Source organism: Talpa occidentalis, unplaced genomic scaffold (genome assembly GCF_014898055.3).
Source record: "Talpa occidentalis isolate TD23 unplaced genomic scaffold, MPIMG_talOcc4v2.1 talOcc4.13, whole genome shotgun sequence".
Lineage (NCBI taxonomy): Eukaryota > Metazoa > Chordata > Mammalia > Eulipotyphla > Talpidae > Talpa > Talpa occidentalis.
The window spans coordinates 36,667,957-36,687,093 of NW_023601322.1; the positions used below are offsets into that span (position 1 = coordinate 36,667,957).

Sequence of the window (19,137 nt, forward strand, 5' to 3'; positions counted from 1 at the left end):
ACTTTTTTATTCAAAGTCTCCCTCTCTCTACTCATCTCCTCTTACCATAAATTAAATTTAAAAAAATAGTCCATAGGTGACATTTTAAAATTAGGCTGATTTTGCATTTAAAAAATCTCTGGGTGTAAAATTTACCAGTACTTATTAAAGTATTACCATTTGAACCAACAATTCCACTTCTAGCAATTTATTCTATAAAAATACACGTTTATAAAACTGCACAACATTTACAAAGATATTTACTATCGTATTTGTAATCGCATAATATAGTGTAAACAATATCACTGATACTGTGATGGCCCCTGGAATCCCCCTAACAGCTACACCTATTGCCCTTCTTTTCTCCACATACAATACACATGCATGCATTCAAATACTTGAGTGCTTTCTTTTTTGCACCAAACAATTTACTAAGCCCTGGGGTTAATAAAGTCCATGCCAGAGTCCCTACCTCTGGAACTTAGAATCAAAGGGATGCAATAATAAGAGTATGAGAGTACTATGGTGGTGAAAGTGCAGGTGGGAACACATAATGGGAGAGCCTAACCTAGCCTTGAAGAAGAGCAGCAGGAAGAGAGTACTGGCACTTTCTTTGAGGATGACTATCCACAGAATAATGCTATTGACACTATCCAGTTAGGCTGACTCCACAGCCTTTGAAATCCAAACAGTGGATGGCGTATAGCGAGCACTAAAAAGAATAAACTCTCATTTCATGAAGTCCAGCAGCACTGTGACAACGGTGGAAGCTGATGATCATGTAGAAACCCTTTAATAAAGTCAGGATGGAAACAAGAACCACTAGGTTATTCAGCGGACTAGCTCAGGAATCTAAGATGCAACTTCCGTGTATGAGCCTGAAGGAGTTGATGAAAAAGGACCTCAAACATGTTGCAAGTAACTTTCACAAACTTCTATACAATATGACAGTAGCAGAACTTATCACAGTTTATGACATAAAGTAAGCAAATTCTTGCTCATCACTCTCAAATAAGAGATAGAAGAGACAGAATATCAAAAGCAAAGGGTAACAGGCAGGCTAAAATCTCATAGGTTCACAAGAGAAAACTAAAGAGATTACCAGAAATAACTGACATAATAATTTTGAGAGCTTCACTACAGTTTCTTTCATTTCCTCATAATGCTCCCCCTTCACTTTATTTCCAGCTGCTTCACCCATATTATTTTCAAAAACCAGTTTTGTTTGTTGAGAAAATTCTCAAGTAAAGATAAATCAAATACAGTCAGTATTCATTATTTTGGAAAAAAAAAGAGAATAGCTGACTTCTGTATAATTTAAGTATCCTCAGGTAATCTGTTAATCCTCAACATATTAAAAATGGTATAAAGCTCATAACTTTTTAAGAGGCCATTTTAATTGGTGCTTCTATTTCATCTCTAAACTATTGGTTATTTTATTTTGCACCAATGAAAGAACAAATATTTTCATGTATTCTGATGCCACACACTAGTAGAAATTCCCAAAAGTACCCTTCAAAGCAGCTCCACACCTCCTCTGTACTAACAATTTCCAAAGACAATTCATTTCCTCTCTTTTGTGGGAATTTCATCAGTCAGTAATATAAAATATTTTAGTGCAGGATATACTGAGGCTGTGTACTTTGTTGCTATTTAGTTCAGGACAAGTTTCAGTTCCGGTCTTTTGTTCTATAAAATGAACAGGCTCTAAATCACTTTTTAGCACTGATCATCAGTGAGGCATACTGTACACACACACAAAGTGATAAGCACAGTTTTATGCAAATTAGAGTCAAACAGACCTGGACCCAAATTCCCTTTGACACCTGTGAATTGCCTGGCTTTGGGCAAATTATTTACCCTTAGACACCGTAGTCTTTATTTGCTACCCACCTATTATGACCAGCAAATAAAAGATATAAATAATGTATAAAAAGTGCCTATCAAATTGACCCCAGGAAGTGATCAGTTCCCATTATCAGCAAGTTTTCACTCTTGACAGTTTTAATTCTTTTTTATTGTTTCTAAACATACAGAGTAGAATGGAATTTAGTTTTTAAAAAATTATGGAGCAATTTCAAAATCATTCATATAATTACTTTATAAGCATGTTTGCAAGATGACAATTTATAATTGGTTGATAATGTACCCAATGGGGGCACTCAACCTTAGTAAGTCTTTGTACCTCCTGTCCCACACAAAACTGAAACAAAACTTTGTAATAGAGTCACAAAGTTCTTGACCAAATAAAATATGCTACAAAAGAGCACCTGTCATTTTGCTGGGGGATATCAAATCTGTTGATTCAAAGCTTCCATTTCTTTACCATCTTTGAATTTCAGTTAATGCTAAGCAAAATCAGTAGAAGAAAATCTAATTATGAATGGAGATCATTCCAAAGAATGTGCTTTTTTTTCCCCAACTGAAATTCCATCAGACTTTGAGGGGGAAAAAGGAAAAAGATTCAAATGACATTCAGCATATTTACAAATGCAAATGATCACAAACCAAACCCCTTGTATAAATCACGGAAAATAGCCCAACGGAGTAAAACACTATAACAAGTTGTCATAGTCCTTAATTGTAGCATTCATGCATGCGCAGCACAATTCATTTCTGATACCAGAAAGCAGAAATCTTATTTTGATTTGCTCAAATTTTAAAATTCCTTCAGACTCAACACATAAGAGCCTTTGAAGCACTTTTTTTACAACAAAATCTAAGCGTGTGATTATATAAATTGGTCTTTTCTTCATATATATTTTTTTCATGAACAAGAATGCCAACATAATTCAATCATAAAGAAACAAATCAAAGCAATCCTGAGAAATTCAGTTTGGGACAAAACTGGTGTAAGGCAAGTCTGTATTTCTAGCACTGTAAATAAGCAACACCTTTTCTTCATATAAAAATAAACTTTCGCAATACGCTGTCCTCCCTCACCAAAGCAGCCAGTGCCTCAAAGGCCCTCCTAAATATGCGATTCTACCTTTTACTATGTCACTTACGTGAAAAGCTCCTTTCCTTAAGTACGAAAAGAAAAACTATGCAGTAATGACCCAGAGGCTATATTAACCGTAAACCCAAATCTCATCCCTGCAAAGTCAAGAATATCAAAGGTTGTTTTGGTTCCGAGCTTTTTCAGCGCTCCCAGGGAGCAGCTGCAATCCAGGGCTGCGACGGTGCCCTGCAGCCGCCGACGGGCCCGTGCACGGGCTGGAAAAGGTGACCAACATACCTGGAGGAAGCTGCAAATTCGCAGGCAACTGGATAGTTGTAGTGTTGGGGGCTTTCACCGCGACCATCTGAGGAGCAGGCAGCCGGGGGCCGCTGCTGAGTTTAGGAAGGGCACTGACAGGCGCCACTTTGGTCACCAGGGTCCCGACGGGGGAGCGCAGGGGTTGGGAAGAGGTGGGCTCCACGCAGACACTGACGGGAGCCTTCGTCACGGCGCCCAGGGGCACAGGAGTGGTCTCCACCCGGACGGGCAGAAGCCCGGCAGGGGCCATGGTCAAGGTCCCGGAGGCGCTCACACCAGCGGGGGGAGCGGCGCCGGCCGGTTCCGTGAGGCCGCGGGCATCCCCCAGGCAGATCAGCGGCAGCGACGGCGCCGCCGTTCGGAAAGCTGAGGCGAGGCGAGGCTCGTCGAGCGGCAGCCAACTCCAGAGCGACGCCGGCTCCACAGCATCGCTGGGGAGAGGCGCAGGAGCCGGAGCCAGGGGGGAGGGAGCGGCGCGGGCCGGGCGGCGGGGCCGGCGCGTGCGGCTCTTCCTCCGGCGGCGGCGCCGGGGCCGGATCCCCGCTTCCTCGGCGGCGCTCACACGTGCGCCGGGTCAGCCCGGCGCCTCAGCCGCGGCTCCGCTGCAGCGAGCCCCGCCGCGCGGCTCCCGGAAGGGCGTCACTTCGGCTCCCACCTCCCTGCCTAAGCCGGCGCCGCGGTTCCCCCGCCAGAAATTTCAAAATTACAAACCCCGAACGCCCCCACAGCCCCCTACATGCGCTCCGCGCGGCTCCATCGCGCGGTCACGCCAGCCATGTTTATATAGCCACGCGGAGAGCTCGCGCACGCGCACAGGCCGCCGCCGCCGCCCGGGCTTTCCCCGGAATCTAGCCGCGTGATTGGCCACAGACTGGAATCGCGCAAGTGACGTCACTAGGGACGCCTCCAGTGGGCGTTAGAATCGTCCCCGGAATCGCAAGGAGGAGGGGCGAGTGGCCAAAAACCTTCCACGTGGGCGGGGCAAGCCGCACCTTGGAGTCTGTGAAAAAAAAAAAAAAAAATTCTGTCTGGTCCATCCGTGTTCTTCCCTTGGTTTCTCCCCGTTGCTTGTTCCTTAAAAAGATTTCCTTTTTAATAAAATTAAAATAAATAAAATAAATAAATAAATAAATAAAAATAAAAAGATTTCCTTTTTAAGGAACAAAAAACGTGAGGACTGATTGCGCAGAATGTAACTAAGAACTGAATCCTTCTTCCTCAATGTTTTTTGCCCACTTTGCTGTAGAGCGTCGCTCAAATGGTTTAATGCCATTCCTTTGAAATGACAAGACTGGTGTGTAATTTTATAGTCTGTAATATGTACCTATTTTCATATAATTTTTAGAGTTGGGCTGCCCAACTCTAAATTTTTCTTTGCTGTGGCTGTAGATGTTATTTATCAATTTTCTAAACTTACTTAAATTGTATACGTGTTTATCTTCTTGGAAAGTGAGGCGAGGTCTTAATTTCTGCATCCTCACATTTAGCACTGTGATGTTAGCTGCAATCCAGAATTTCTTTGAATTAGTCAAAAGTGTTTAATGAATCAATAGACCCCAGTGTGGGAAAATGTGTCCCTTAGAGAGCTGGTCAGATGTCTTGATGTCAACCTGTTGTCGTATTATACTTTGTTACAACCAACATTAAGCTGAAGGAAATATTGCAAATAGGCAGGGAACATGTTTAGTTTCAAGTTTTCTCCCTCCCTCCCTCGGTGCCACTGTAATAGAGTTTGCTGTGTTTGCTGTATCCCACACCTTAACGAGTCCAAATCAAAACCCAACTCATAATCCAAATCAATGGTAACCATCCCCACATTCCATGAAGACTTGCCTAATAGCACTCACCTTCTACAAAACTCAACGTGGTGTTGGGGAGAGAACTAAATTAATTGAGCACCTGTTGTGTACTGTTCACAAGAGATACATTTCCCTGTTTCTTAAAAAAAAAAAAATACACACACAACAAAAAAATAACAACACCTCATTTTACTGACTTTAAAACTGCAGTTAAAAGAGAGATTCATCCAAGAAGCTGGGATTCAAATCAGTCCGTGTGATGCCAAAATACATCTCTTACCACTATTCCACATGTCTGATTCATCATATATCCTACAAAATGGCTTATATAAAGCTGCTTAAGTATTTTCTAAGTGAATGAGTTAAATGGAGCAATGCAATATTTTCAGTCAAGTAAAACAGTGTGATAGATTTTAGTCTTAAATCCGCTCATTTCTAGCTGAGCAAATTGTTATAGCCTTAGTTTTTTCTTTCTACAGTACCCTGGAAGAAAGGCTCAGTTTGCTCTGAGAACACTCTTTCTAAACTTCCATTAAAACCCACCCCAAATCACTTTGTGGTTTTTTTTTAAATTTATTTATTTATTTATACAAACACTGGGTACAGTCAGAAGCACGGGAGGGTGAGAGAATTCACCAGAGCCAGAGCGGGGAGCAGAACAGGCAGATGGACGAAGTACACTGCTGAGGGGAGCCGCGGGCAGCAGGAGAGGTCTGCGCGCCATGTGGGACCCTCGCCTGGTGGCCCGGGATCCAACCGGCTTGCAGAGGCTGCGGGCAGCTTCTCAACCCAGCGCTCAACCGCCACCGCCACCGGGGAGGCCCTCAGTTTGTGTTTTTAGGTATGCAAATAACCTCAATTAATTTACTTGGAAGCTTGGCTGGGGTATTATACTTTCTCTTTAAAGTGACCTTGCACATTTTTCTTCTAATTGTTTATGTTGCTTTATACTTTGTCTCACTAAAGGAACTTTAATTGTCTAGTTGCAAAGAATATACTCCTGCTTACCCAGCACAGGTCATTATTAATCTTGAATTTGGAATTCAGTAATAATTGTTTGCTATATTTTTCCCTTAAAGAACTTATGAATAAAGCAGGGCAAGTAGGGAGGCAAAATGCATTTTACCTATCTATGCAGTAAAAGAAAAAAATGGGATGAGATTTGTAATGGCAGGAATGGCCACAGTGCAGGTTTTCTGATCCCATGCAGACCAGGTAAAGGAGGAGTCAGAGTCCTCAGTGGTTTTTGCAGGTCTTTCATTGGGATTAACCGATACACAGCAGGCAAGGGTGCTGGGGGGCCGGGAGGCAAGTCTTCACTCTATCTGGGCTCTCCGGCCTTCTCTGCTTCTCTCGCTGCTTCACTTTAGGCTTCTGCTTCTTCTCAGCTTCTGCTGGCGTCCCCGTGACGCCGCCCTTAAAAGTCCAGTCTCAGCCCAGGTGAATCCCATCTACCTATGCCCACACCCTATTCCAGGAGCCCGCCATCAGGCATGCATTCAGGACTGCAGGGATCCATCATCTGTCCTGATGGCGGGAGGGCAGAAAAGCCTGACATTTTTCCTTACCCTACAGGATTATACTTTGATATTCTTAAATTTTATCTCTTAAAGTATTTGTATAATTAAGATGTTGAAAAATACTTATCTACCTCTGCCTTAATCCAGTTGGGGTGCTGAAAGAAAATACCACCACAGACTGGATGACTTACTGCTAACAATTATGTAAGCTAGAAGTCTGAGGTCGGGTGCCAGTATGGTAGGGCAAGGGCTCGGATTACAGAAATTCTCCCCTTGTCCTTCCAGGACCTCTTGATCCTCTTTTATCGAATACTAACCCATTCTTCCTGGTTCCACCCTAATGATTTAAGCACTTTGCAAAGGTCCCACCTATGAATAACATCACTTTTGTTATTAGGATCTCAACATAGGAATTTTGGTTAGACACAAACATTACAATGAAGGACTTTTAATATTGTGCTCATCAATTCAGGTAATGACAAAACTTCAAACAAATATAAAATTTGTATTTCCATATATCACTAGTTTACACAAACACATGAACACACAATTTAACTTGGGCAAAACCAAAGGTTAAGGGTTACTATATGGGGGTAAATGTAAATTATGCTTATTATCTATAGGGGCAGGAAGGGCCAGAGCAGGTTTTCTATGATCGGAGCAGACAGGATAAAGGAGGAGTCCTGGAGCTCTCAGGGACCTCAGTGGCTTTTGCAGGCTTTTATTGGGATTTACCAGGTACACAGCAGGCAGGGGTGCTGGGGAGCCAGGAGGCTGGCAGGCTTCACTCTATCTGGGCTCTCTGGCATTGTCACGTGGCCTTTTCTCTGCTGTTTCTTTCTCTCCGCTTCTCTGCTCTTCATTTGTTCTGCTGGGGTCCCCATGACACCGCCCTTTTAAGCCCAGTCTCTCAGCCCAGGTGAATCCCATCTACATATGCCCACACCCTACTCCAGGTGTCCTCCATCAGGCATGAATTCAGGACCGCAAGGATTCATCATCTATCCTGATGGCGGGAGGGCAGAAAAGCCTGAAAATCACTTACCCTACGTTATCCTTATTTTTCAAGTGCCTACAAGTCTTCAGAAAATGAATAAAAGGTTATTACTCTGTAGAATTTAAACAGAAGGCTTGTTTACTGCGAAATGAGATCAACTGAAGAATCTGCCTGGGAATGTAAGTCTTTGACTATGATGGGTACAACCTTATAGGGGACAAAAATCTGCCACCCCAAAATATGTCAGTCTCCTGACCTTTCTCTTTCTTTCTGTCTCTCTCTTCTCTCCCTCTTTTTAGCCTTCTCCCTCACATGCTCCATCTCTTCCTGTCTCTCCAGAATCTCAGGGAAACCAAGTGCTGAGAACTCTTTTTATTTCTCTCTAAATTTACAACTGGTAAGGGGAAATGTTGGACTAACTAACTTTTTGGTTATTGCATGAAGCTTTGGGTTGATCCATTGATATTTGTTTCCCCAGAGCCTTGATTGTCACTCTCCAAAGAAGTTATTTGTTTTTCCCAAATTTTTCTTTGGAGCTTCTTGTTAAGAAGTGAGATCCGGCTATATTTTGCTCATGTTAAGTGGTTTTTATAATTGATTTCTTTGGTCTCGGCTAGCTGGAGCATGCATGTGCCTGCATGGATCAAGTGGGCAGTGGAGTAGGTGATCTGGAGATTGCCTTATTGTGTACTTAAATATTTCCAAATTGAAGTTCAGGTAGGAGGCCTGCCTCAAGATGCTGTTTTGTTCCATTTGTGGAAAAATCAGGCTCCTGGTTCTTGCCTTCCATACCTCCCCTCCCCACCACATTGTTTACCAGGTCTTGAAGTTCAGATATAGGTTTTACTGCCTCCAGGCTCTGTTTTTTGTGTTGTTAATCTTAATATACACTGAAGGAAACAGATATTGCTCAAGAAATCTCAGAAGTCAAAGAGCTGCATGGGTCAAGCTTGACATGGGTCTGTTAGGGGGAAATGATGTCCTGAGATAATCCCATGCAGGCTTTGTGGACCCCACCCCCACTCCAGACTAAAGCCATCAAGACACTGGGAAAGACAAATCCCATCACCACCAAGGGGAAGGTGGCTGGGACCTGAGGGTGGAGTTGGGCAGCCAGGTTGGATATAAAAACCAGACACGTGGGCCTTGGGGTCTCTCTGGCTCGGGATCGCTCACCTCCTGGCTTCACCGCTCCTGGCTGGCGGCCAACTCTGAGAGCGCCATTTTGGGATTCCTGATCAGCGGATCGGGTAGGACTCATTTAAAACTTTGTCTCCCACTTTTCTCCCAGAGCTGTACATTTCCTCATTTCCCCTTCCCTTGTAAATAAACCTTTTATTAACCTTTCACGTGTGCCTGCAGTAGAGCATTGATAATTCCTTTTAAGCGCGCGGGTGAGGACCCACAGTCAGGCACCCAGTTTTGTATCGGGGTTGCTCTACAACAGTTCAAGCGCCTAAAAGCTGTTAGAGTGCTTTGCCACCTCAAAAATGAGTCTACCCAGGGGGGAGGCAAATAATGTTTAAAATTAAACAATGATGTAAAAATAAAAAAAAAAATTCTGAAAAAAAAAAAAAATAAAAATGAGTCTACCCAATAATCAACCAGAGATATCCCACAGGGGAGGAGGAGGGAGAATGATCAGAGGGAGAAAGAGGGGGAGCACAGGGGACTGTGGTGATGGTGCACGGGTGAATTGGTGAAGGAACTTCTATGGGGACTACACCCGAGGGGGTATTAAAAAAAAAGCAAACATTGTTTAAAAATGAACAATGATATAAAATATATACATAAATTAAAAAAAAAAAATGAGTCTACCATGAAAGGCCCAACCCCTGTGGCATAATCCTCCTAGATTAGAGCTCTGGCTGCAGCAGAACAAAGGCTTAGTGGAAAACTCTTCATGAGCACTGAGTCTTGTCTTTATCATTTTTTTTAATATTTATTTTTATTTATTTATGCATACAAGAACTGGGGTATAGGCCAGAGGTGAGAGGGGTGAGAGGATTCACCAGAGATAGAGTGGGGAGCAGAACAGGCAGAGCTACTGAAATACACTGCTGAAGGAACAGTGGGCTAGACAGGAAGGTCTGTTGTGCCATGTGGGTCAGCTCCCTGGCTGGGGATGGAATTCATGCCACAGTGGCTGGCAATAGCTTGAGACTTTAACCCCTGCACCACCAGGGAGGCCCTTGTCTTTGTCATATTTTATGCTAAGAGTGTATTTCTCTATACTTTTGGATCAACTATAAAGAATACTTATTGGTTGGCTGACTTATTATTAAATTGGAAAACTTCCAAAAAATTGTTTATTGGACCTATGAAAAAATCTGGAGAGCTCTCAATCTAAATTTCTAATTGGAGAAAAAGGAAAGGAAATGTAAAGATGTACCTTGTTTAGCCAATAAACAGCAGAATATAAGATAAGACATCTCAGTTTCTCTCCTTTCTTGTCCCCTTCCTCATGCACTGTTTCTGTTTATCATTTGTCTTGTTCTCCAGAAAGACAAAAAGTCCTAGGATTGGATGATGTCATCTTTTTCTTTTGTTTTCATTTTGAGAGTTAGGCTTGGTTTTAAAATATGACTGAAGTGAGATAAGGGCTTTACTATTGCCAGCTCTGGGGAGTTAGCTAAGTCCTTTCTTTGGTTATTTTGGGATGGTTCTTGGGGCACTTGAGTTTTTATTTGTAGTTGAATAGGACACTTATTTTAGAGTGGAAGAATCTTAATTCTATTTTATATTAGAAACCTTAATATAATCATATTAAAGAAAAATCTATTTGAGTGGCAGATGTACTTTATGATCGCATACAGGCTACAACACAAATTCTTTGCCGGATTAAAATATCTTTGTCTTACAGATAGAGTATAGGGCCAGACATGTGACTCTAGGAACAATTCAGAGTCCAACCATCCCTCATTTCCTCTAGGAATTATTATTCAGATCTTCAAAATGTTGACATATTTCATTATACACTATCAAAAGTCATATTTCTCCCTAACATCACAATTCTAATTAGCATTATATGTTGAAAGCTACCAATCTTATAGTAGTATATACAAATCTTCCAAAGTTGTAAATTTTGCTTAAAAGTCGAATTTTGTCATTGCCATTAAATACTGTTGAGTTTTTTTTTCTTGAAGTAATTGATTTATTATTTGTATTTTTGATTTAGGATTTAGGAATTCTGATTTAGGAACAATTCCTGATTTAGGAACAATCTGCTCTTTTTCAGTAAAGATCAGGTCAGTGTGGCAGGGAGAGCTCAGACTTGGTTACCAAGTCTGAGAAAAACATAGTTTCTCTGTCAGGATGTTTTAGACAAAATGGTTTGTCTGAAAAACAGTTTCTTATTTAAAAGAAATGATGATCCATGGTAAAGTGGTTAGTTCAGGTGGTGATTCAGTCACACAAGTGCTTTTCCTCAGTTCAATCATCTTATTTTAGTGAGGAGCAGAAGTGCTTTATGTGTATATCCCTCTTCATCACACAGAATATTTTTTGTATAAACCAAAATTTTTTTTTCTTTTTTATTATTTTTTTAATTTTATATATTTTTACATCATTTTTCATTTTTGCACAATGTATGCATTTTCACCTTGGTTATAGTCCCCATACAATTTCCACCCACGCTTGTTTTGATCTCCTATGCCCTCCTCCCCGCCTGCCCACCTAGTGTGTCTCTGGTTTATAGTTGCTTGTTGATTTTGATTTTTACTTTATTATAATTAGCCTTTTTCCTGGTCCCTTATTTAGGTTTTCTAGATTCCTGCTATGAGTGAGACCATCCAGTATTTTTCTTTTTCTTTCTGGCTTATTTTGCTGAGTATGATCCTTTCCAGCTCCATCCATGTTGCTGCAACTTGCATGAGTTTATCTTTTTTGATTGCTGAGTAATATTCCATTGTGTATATGTACCACATCTTCTTGATCCAGTCATCTATTTTTGGGCCTTTGGGTTGTTCCAAAGTTTAGCTATTGTAAATAGTGCTGCTATAATCACAGGGGTACGGGTGCCCTTTTGAATCATTGTTTCTCACACATAGTATTTAAAGGACGTAATTTTTAGTTCTTTGTTAAGAACATTCTTAAGTGAAACTGTCACTTTTTTTTCACTTTTATTTCCATTCATTTTATACTGACCTTAATCCGAGGCCGTAAGTTTTTGTTTCTTTAGTTTCTTCTGGGATATCTTTTTCTTATGTGCACCCTTCTCTCCTGATATAGGAACAATCTGCTCTTTTTCAGTAAAGATCAGCTCAGTATGGCAGGGAGAGCTCATATATGGGTTAATTCTACCATGAGCTCTTTAAGTTCTGTGAGGCATCTTGGAGCTTTGTTCACCTGGATGTGCTCAACAACCAAAGAATGTACATCTAAACACTTACGTTCAGCATTATTCTCTTCATTTTTAAGCATGTGCAGTAAAAATTTAGCACTTTTTTTGAGCCCCAGACCCTGAGTCCAGCCCCACTGTTTGGCCTGGGCACACCTACCAACTCCACCACTATAGTGACAGAATGGCACGTGTTGCTTCGGTAGAGTGACATCTTTCAGATACTTTTTAGTTATGCATATTTCTGATTGTCTGGGCAGTTTCACAAGTATTCTTAAAATGTACACAAATATTTAAACCTGTTGATTTACATAATTTTGCAAGGTTTTCTGGGTCAAATGAGTAGCAAGCCATTTTTAGAGATCACCTAAAACAAAGCAAAATGTGAATGCATGGCAGTAAAGAATATAATGACTTATGTATAGCTTGGTGTCACTGCCCTGCCTTGTCCTAAACCTCCAGCAGGTTTACCCATCGCTGCCTTTGCACTGTCAGCAGAAATGTTCACACGGTGAAAACACTAGTACATGAAAAATAATTAAGACCCCCCACCCCCACCCCATACCTTGTAAAATGGTCTCAGGTACTGAGGGACAGACAGACTGCTTTATCTTGTTTAAGACAGCATTTCACAAATTTCCCCAAGCAGAAATGCTTTGACCATATGACATCTATTAACATGACACAAAGGAAGCTTAAGATTTAGAAAACTGTGCTGACTTTGCTCCTTTGCCCAATATCATGCACTTTCCCAGCAGAAACAATTTTTACAGAGGGTAACCTCTAGCTAATAATCTACGTATTTTCCTTGTCAAAAAGAAAAATCTCTTCCCATTCCTTCTTTTTTGGTATTGAATAATATATAGATTTTGCCTACTCCTTCAATAAAATAAAAATTTTGTTAAATCTTGTTTATTTAATTATCATAAACTGAAGGCCCAATAGTAAGATTCTTAGGCAGAGATGATCACACTATGTAGGAGATACAAGTGTGAAATGAGTACTGTATAGTAGGAAACAGTTGCAACAAAGAGCTATGAAAACACAAAGGTTGGGACAATGAGTCATAAAAATTTTCAGTCAGCTCAATCAATGAAGGTGTGGGGGGGCATATTTCAGGAAGAGGGAGCTGGTGTGTACTATTCAAGTCTGCCATGATGCCCACCCTTGCAAGAAAACTGTTTTACTGACACTAAGGGCATCCCCACTTGACCCTAAGCTGCTGGCCTCTGCTGGCTGGTAAACAACAAGAAACTGGCCAAAGGTAACCAGTCCTTTGAACACTAATACTCTGCTGTGGCACAATGCATAAATATTAGCAATACATTGACTCTGCATAATTGAAACTGGGAAACTTGGAAACAGAAGGGAAGTTAACTATGGAAGTTAACATGGACATAATTGAAAGAGAGGCTAGAAAGGTCATATTACAAATGTGTATGCTAGGTGGTTGTAAGGGGAAATAAACTACCATGTAATGTAAGTAATGGGTTAAATATAACAAGGCTGAGAAATTCAGATAGTAAAGAGAAAACAGAATAGATGTGCAGAAAATAACTGATCCTGTTAATGCTTCACATTAAAGATTCAGAAACTCTAGATGCTGACTTTTCTACTGTTGCCATTCCTAGAAGGCAAAATATGCTATTATTGCCAGTTTTGTATTCATCCATGAAAGCCCTTATTTCTTTTTATCCTTCTTGAGTGAATTTATTTCTTTTTAAAAAAGATTTATTTTTATGTAGAAGAACTGGGGTACAGGCCAGCGGTGCGGAGGGTGAGAGGATTAACCAGAGACAGAGTGGGGAGCAGAACAGATTGACTGAAATACACTGCTGAGGAGAGCTGTGTGAAAGACATGAGAGGTCTGCTGTACCATGTGGGTCTGCTTCCTGGCGGGGGATTGAACTGTGCTGCAGTGGTTGCAGATAGTTTCATAGTGCTGAGACTTAAGCCCTCGCACCACCAGGAAGGCCCGAGTGAATCTATTTCTTTTAACCAAAAGATCTCAACTGAAATGGATATAGAGAACGTATGATGCAATCAGCAAAATCCAAGTATAGTGTGTGAATAAAGTGACCTTGAATTGTCCCTGAATTCCTAGTACAACAGGACTTGCCTCATATGCATGATCGCTCATATATTATATTCATTTCAAAGACAGAATTAAAATTCACAAACACACACACTATTTGGAGAATTTTACAAAGCTCTTTCATATTGTTTTATCTATTATCAATAAATATAACATTAAGCTAGAATAATGAATAGTGAATAAAAAAAGCCTAATCTTAGTAACTTCATATATCTTTTAAAAGAACACTGTCCCTGGAATCAATCCCATTTTTGTCATGGTATATAATCCTTTTGACACATTGTTAGATTTGGTTTGCTAAGATTTTATTGAGGATTTTAGCATCTGCTTCATTGGGGTAATTGGTCTGGTTTTTTTTGTGTTATCTTTGGTTTCAGTATTAGTGTGATGTGGACTTCATAAAATGTTTTGGAAATATTCCTTCTTTCTTTTTGAAAGAATTTGTACCTGATAGGTATTAGTTCATCTTTGAACATTTGATATAACTTGTTTATCACACCATCTGTTCCTGGGCTTCTGTTTTTTTGGAAGAGTTTTGATGTCTTTTGATGTACACTTTTCCTTAAGTGTGAGCACTTTTTGTTTTGTTTAGAAACGCATTCTTACCCACAAGGCCTTAAATATATTTTCCTGTATTGTTATATAGAGGTCCAGTTTTCTTTCCAAATAGGTAATAAGTTGTCCTATTTAGGCAGGAGGGGTCCTGAAACAAGGACAGCCAGGATTCAAGGACAAAACTTTGCTGTTCCCATGGGCTGGTAAACAAGCGTTAAAAACAAAACAAAAACAAAAATCAAAGCCTGAAGACTCAGTTCTAGATACCTGCTACCATAAATTTCCTTGGCCCATTGTTTTTATTAATTTTTCCCCAGCCTGTGCATTCCTGAGCTCTCTCCTTACAGCTTATCAAGTTAGCCTGCTGAAGAAGGAGCAACAGGTCTTGAGAGCAGGCTGGTTCAAACTGGAGCTGCAGGCACCTCCACGAGATGTTCACCTTGGGATGGTCAGAGCCGTGCATGACCACCAAACTGCAGCTGGTTCACACTTACAATTAGCAACACACTCAGGTGGATAAATGAACTTTATCCAAGTCCATTCTCCTTTGGCTTTCTCAGCCAATAGTATTTAATTTTTTCTTCTCAAACACCAGTCCTAAAACCTATATAGACCCCTATCCCTGACACTTCAGAGACTCATACTCAGAGGTCTCCCTGGCACTCTCTTTTATTGCTCTTTCACTAATCAATAAAAACTGACTTCTTGCCTGCCTTCACTGGTATCTCTGGAGTCCTCTTTTCCTTCTTAATCAGAGCATCTTAAGAACCCTTTCCCCAGTGTGGGAGCAGGACCTCTCAGTTCAGCTCTGATTCCCAGCCTGTAGGAGTAGTGAACTGAGGCTGGTATGCTCCTAGCTTATCTGCCTGTTCTGTGGGCAGGGGGCTGGTGTGTGTGGGTTCAGACTGAGGGGCCCTGGGCCTGCTCACTTGCCTGGTAACACTATAACCATTTATTAAGAACTATTATTTGCCACTGATATATAATGCTAGCTGCCATAAACAAGACATACTATTAAGGGTGATGGGGAGAGGTGGAGAATATGTTTTTAGGCTCTATTGTCTCATTCATAGTTTGCTTATTCATTGTGCCAATATTGGGCAGCACCAGCATCTACTTAAATGTCTTCTCTGATTTTCAGATCCCTTTCTGTTTTTGGCCTCTGTGGATTTCCCTTATGCCTTCTCTGATTTTCAGATCCCTTTCTGTTTTGGCCTCTGTGGATTTCCCTTACTTCTTGAGCCCAGCTATGCATTTAAAAGGATGTTTGTTAGATTTTATCCAGAATTTCTATGCCCATGGTGAGAGGTTTTCAAACTGTCTAATTAACCATAACCCAATGATGAAAAAGAGAAGTTGTTTAGGGATTCCTAAAACTGAATGTTTGTGATTATCTCAACTTGAGATTCAAAGGAGAAAAATCACAAAGTGCTTGCATACTGGGGACTTTTCTCTCAGTAAGAGAAGTAAAAATAACATTTTAAATAGTAATGATGTTTATGTTTTGGCTAAAACTTCACATGAAAGCACTTTGTGTAGATCAACAAAACCTGACCAAAATAATACTTAAATTTCCAAAGTAAAACAGAGCAATTGGGCCAAAAATAATCAGACCATGATGCTGATTACAGGAGAAATAAAGCCCATGGTATAAAAACCTCTTTCCTCTCATCAGAAGGACACATGTGGGAGATTTGGGAAAAATGTGTCCCTTTTGATGGACAGCTGTGATGACAAAGGACTATCAGCATCAACTACATAATGTCTCTCGTGGGAGTTGTGAAGAGAAGTAAATGAGTTAATACTTGTGAAGAACTGAACACACCTACTTCCGCAGCAGCCACTGTGGACTCTTCACTCCCTCATGGCCATGAGTCTCAGGTGGCCAAAAGTGTGAGCAAGCTGAGACATAGGTGCCTTCCCCAGCAGACCATGTTTGTGGCTTTGCACTCAGCCATGTTTGTGGCTGAGCAGTATGCCATGGAGCTGCCCACATTCTCCAAGGCAAGCAGGCCGTCGAGTTCATGAAGAAAAGTACAGGAGCACACATCTACAGCAAGAGGCAGAGAGAGGAGTTGAGCCACACCCTGGCTGCCATGTGGAAGGTGGCTGCCAAGAAAGACTGAGTCCCATGCCCCATGCATAAATAAAGCCTTTTCAGGAGAAAAAAACCCAAAATACACCACAGTGTGTGGCATATAGTAAGTGCTATATGTGTTCATGTTAGATAAAAGAGAGAGAGGAATTACAACCATATCATTTGAATCATGTGTCCCTATGCCCCTAGACAAGAAACATGGGATCCACACAGCTGAGCTATAGTTCACAATAATATTACATTATACTTATTTGTAGTCAAATCTATTCAGGGGTATAGACTGTCTTATTTTTATACCAGAGGTAGAAATTAAGAGATAGGGGAGGTACCACAATTCCATTTTTGGTTTATTAATCCACAAAATATGTTTCATTTCCTTTAAAAGATTTGGTGTTATGTGTTATACACATTTACTAGTGATTTAAATTACTTCAGAAACCACTAGCAAATTCTCCACATTAAATTCACATATTATAAAGGAAATAGACCTTCATTATTTATATAACATGTAAGAATGGGCTCAACTCTTTGGTACTATGACCTCTTCAAGATAGGGACCATATCTTGTTCCTTTCTGGTACCTGGCACAAATAGAATGTTCAATCAGGGATGAGTAGTAGGCGAACAGCACTTTAAATTACTTCAGAGTGTCCTAGGGTCATATTTGCATTACAACACATTTCTTTCTTCCTGGAAGTTCACCTTTATTAACCAGGGTCTGTATCTACTTTCAGAGGTCCTATGTGCAATATATTGACTAAGTGGTGCCTTCATTAGAATGTTCAACAAGGACAAAAAAGATTAGGAAGTTGACTCCTACCCAAGTGAGAGTTTAGACTCTATCTTTAGTCTCCCCCTTCTTCCTAATGTCTGATATTTGCAACAATTTTCGAACTAATGTAGCTCAACAAGCATATATTAAGTCTAACAATAGGTAAAGCTGTGAAAACAAAAATGGAAAAGACTTGCGTTCCCAGCCTTGCCTCCAAAAGAGCTTCTAGTTTACTAGGGAAAACAGAAACAGCTTCACAGCACTAATCCCAACTGTAATTATAATCATTTGTGCTTAATATCTATCTACTCACTACACAGTAACAACAAAAATAGTCTATTTTTTACCTCTGTATCCCTAGAATCTAACATGACATCTGTACTTAAGCACGTGGTATTTGTCAAATAAGTACATCAAACAGATAATTTTGTTATTGCATGATGAGTGCTAAGGAGAAGGTACATGCAAGATGCTAAGCCATGTACTAAGTATCAACAGTTCATGATGGGTTCACTGCAGTATAGGATAATGTCACATCTCACCCGGCCTGTGTTGTCTGTGGTGAGAGAATGAATCAGTGACTACTGATGATTATCAAAGACATGTTTATTTTTTCCCAAAGTGATAAAATTTTGTTTAGCAAACTTTCTATTTAGGAAGCAAATTTGCTTCTGGATAGCTAAGCAGGGCTAGGAAGTGACAGAGAACAGGTACTTGGCTTTGATTCAAAGTTTTAAAGAAACCATGAAATTCCATGGTTCCAGTGAAATCAGAAAGGCAGTCAAGGGCATAAGTCAGAACAGAATATTCTGTTCACTCTACTTTAGAAAAATGCCCTGTAGTCATTCTGTTTGAGGAATTGATATGCAGCAGCAGAAGGCCATGGGAATCTGGCCCAAGATGAACACCAGTGAGTTGGTTTTCTAAGATCTTTATAGCTGTAAAATTCTGACTCCTCTTGTTCCATTGCCCTTGCTTCAGAATGCTACAACCACCAATGAGCTGGATGGTCTTAGGATAGCTGCTTTTCCTTACTGATTCTTTTCCTTACTACCTCCTATGTGTTTTTCATTCCTCTGTACAAATTCAAGCTCTTTCCTCCCTGTTTTCAAAAAGAACATTAAAAACAAGGCAAAGCTCTAAACCAATATGATATATGGGCTTTTGTTTTTAAATAAACCTTTGTTTTCAAATATAACCTCTTTACAAGCGTTAAGTACATTTCGATCAAATCCTTTCTGTTGGTAGGCATAATTTTTATATTTCTCTTGTTCCTCCCAATAAGCCTAGCATAGTGCCAAGCACATAGTAAGCACCCAGATATTTGATGGAACATGTAACAAACCTAACACACTGGACACATTTAATATACAGTACAAATCAATACTATGATCGACACATACCTACTTCTCCAGTTTTCATATAGCACCCTGTTCAGCTGCTTTAATAACTTCTTTTACATATTTTACTTTACTTATCTATTTGGATCAGGCTTTTAATATTTGTTTCATGGACAAACTAACATACTATAACTTATAAAATGAAAGAGGTGAAATAATTGTGATTAAATATTTTCAATGTAGAAGGTTCTGACAAAATTGATAATTCACAAACAAGGTTGCTTTTATCATTCATCTATAAATACAACTCAACGGTCAGTTTATTTTGGAACAGCTCTTTATTGATAACTGATACTCAAACATCAACAAATTATTAATTTTTCA

The 19,137-nt window shown here is 40.2% G+C and overlaps 1 pseudogene; it reads right to left on the reverse strand.

Moving 5' to 3' along the window:
- Positions 1–11,701: 11,701 nt before the first annotated feature.
- On the reverse strand, positions 11,702–12,247 carry LOC119243807 (60S ribosomal protein L17-like; annotated as a pseudogene).
- Positions 12,248–19,137: the final 6,890 nt, after the last annotated feature.